General features: G+C 50.0%; 1 pseudogene; it reads left to right on the top strand.

The window, feature by feature from the left end:
* Positions 1-1,726: 1,726 nt before the first annotated feature.
* LOC121838473 lies at positions 1,727-2,576 on the top strand (annotated as a pseudogene).
* Positions 2,577-2,783: the final 207 nt, after the last annotated feature.

Below are 2,783 nucleotides of genomic sequence, written 5' to 3' on the forward strand. Positions count from 1 at the left end.
GTCGTTTTTTGCAGGACCATGTGCGATACTTAGGCCACATTCTGACGACCCTGGGGTTAAAGATAAGATGGGGCACTTCTACATTTGAGAAAAAACGCTTGAATTGCGTTCATTTGGCCTTTAGAATAACAGATATCAAAATTATATTTCAATGCGACGCGCCGGAGAGCCACAAGAGCAATTTCAAAATAGGGCTGAAGCCCCGCCCCCCTAGCCTTGGGCAGCCAAAAGAGCCGTCGATGACGTCATGGACAGCGACTGTCTTTCGCGTTTTTCTCGCGTTTAACAATACTTACGCAGCAAATGGTTTGGGTATTCGGGTTCACGGGGTAAAAATACACTAAAATTCACTTCTAACTCATTTTTTCCAAGAAGCTCCGTAGCTTCCCTTTAAGCCTTGACCCCGGACGGGTCGAAGACATACTCGCTGTACGCGAACCGAGGGAACGTAAGGAACTCCAAGTTTTTCTTGGCACCACTAGCTTTGTGGCCAGGTTTATACCGAACGTGTCAGCGGTCTCGGCACCCCTGCGCGAGCTGCTAAAAATATATATTGCTTGGGTGTGGATGCAATGCCAGCAATGCACTTTTGAAGCCCTGAGAAAATGCCTGATCAAGGCATTTTCTCTCGCGTATTTCGAACAAGGCAAGCCAATCATGTTATCAGTAGAGGCCAGCCAAACTGGCGTCGAAGCAGTGATTATTCAGAATGGACACCCCATCGCCTACTCATCCCCGCTCTCTCACCGCAACACAACAAAAATATGGCCAAAAAGAATAAGAGACGCTGGCTATTGTTCACGGATGCAGCAAGTTTAAGGATTATATCTTGGTGCACTCGTCTGTGACAGTTGATTCCGATCATCAGCCACTGGAAGCAATTTCTAGAAAGCCCCTCTGTGATTCCCCACTGCGCCTACATAGAGTGAGTCTTGTGCTGTAGGAATACCCTATCACAGTAAAGTACAGTCGTCGCGGGAGTTTATAGCTCCACACGAGCGCGCGTTTTTTTCCGAGGGGCGCTTGACTGGTGGCTTGCGATAGAGCTAGGGATGAGGTCAGGGCCAGTCCATGCGGAATCGACGGGGGAAGCCGTCTCAATTCAAGGGAACCGTTGTTATCATCCGCACGCCCGCACCGCCTGAGTGTAGTTCGAATGAAAAGGGGAGATGATTCTGTAGAAGTCAAGATCGCCGAGCACGAATGAGATGGCTGTTTGGAAAGAGAGAAGAAAACACGTCGTATTTTCTAACTTCTGTAGAATCATCTCCCATTTTCATTCGAACTACGCTCACCCTTAGGCAGATGATAGCAACGGTTCCCTTGAATTGAGCGGCTTCCCTCGTCCACTCCGCATGGACTCGCCCTGACGTCATCTCTAGTTTTATCGCAAGTCACCAGTCGAGCGCCCCTCGGAAATAAACGCGCGCTCGCGTGGAGCTATTAACTCTCGTGGCGACTGTACATGCGTGGGAAAGAATATTTCCTCGCTGACACGCTCTCAAGGTTTCCAACCAAGATTATGCTGAAAGATGAAACCGAACAATTTCAAGTTAACGTCGTTTGCACCCTACCGATCTCAGATGCACGACTGGCGGACATCCTGCAGGTGACGGAAAACGACACAGCTCTCAAGAGGTTTCGTGAGTACGCATCGACTTCTTGACCGGATCAAAAACGCAAAGTCCCAGACGAAGTTCAATCGTATTGGAAGTACAGAGAAGAGATGCACGTACAAGACGGTCTTGTCTTCAGGAGCAACAAAGTGGAGAGCCGAGCGTCAAAGATAATGGAAGTGTTGAAAATCTTGCATGTAGCATATATGGGTGAAGCAAAAATGAAGACGCCCGCCAGAGAAGTGATGTATTGGCCGACCATGTGAAGCGATGTCGAGGTGCTCGCCAACTCATGTGAAGTTTGTAGGAACCACAGGCCCAGAAACTGAAAGCTACCTTTACTGAGCCTTGAGCTCCGAAGTCTCCTGTGGCAGGTGGTGGGTGTCGACCTGTTCTATCACGGAAGCCGTACCTTTCTAGTCATTGTCGACTTTTACTCCTTTTTTTAAATAAAGGAACTTCGACAGTCCACAACATTTTAAGTGGTCTCCGTCTGTGCAGAAGTCTTCGCCACGCATGGATTGCCAACGAAACTGTGCAGCGACAGTGGACCCCCCTTTAATAGCCGAGATTTCAAGGACTCCGTGAGTAAATTCCGAATCACTCCCCTGACGTCAGGCCCTTACCACCCCTGCTCCAATGGAATGACAGAGCGCGCCGTACAAGACGCAAAGAAACTACTGACGAAGTGCGGCTGCAACAGCCTTGACTTGTGTAGCGCCCTCCTGGAATGGCGCAACAGCTTAAGGGATCAACTGCAGAGTCTCCAGTGAAAAGACTAATGGGTCGTCAGACACGGACGTTACTTCCGGTTCCCGACTGCTGCCTGCAGCCAGCCATTGTAGAGCCCAGCGAGGTGCGAAGCCGACTACAGTTGATCCGCAACAAGAAACGTATGTACTACAACAATACAAGGGCCCTTCCAGAACTGCACACATGTAAGCAGGTGTCCACATTTGACACTATCGCACACACAGCAGTCGTCGTAAAACGAGCCGGGCCTCCTCGCTTTTATGTGATTGAAACTGACGACGGGCGCGTGCTAACGGGAACGATAGAGCAGCTGCACGCATCGCCGCCTAAGCCGGAGCCAGTGGTCCCGACTCGTGGATCGCCCGAAATTCCCAGACAAAATTCCACCCTTGTTTCCACAAGAGAAGCCCCTAG

This window comes from Ixodes scapularis, unplaced genomic scaffold (assembly GCF_016920785.2).
Source record: "Ixodes scapularis isolate PalLabHiFi unplaced genomic scaffold, ASM1692078v2 PGA_scaffold6__148_contigs__length_123643588, whole genome shotgun sequence".
In the NCBI taxonomy this organism is placed as follows: domain Eukaryota; kingdom Metazoa; phylum Arthropoda; class Arachnida; order Ixodida; family Ixodidae; genus Ixodes; species Ixodes scapularis.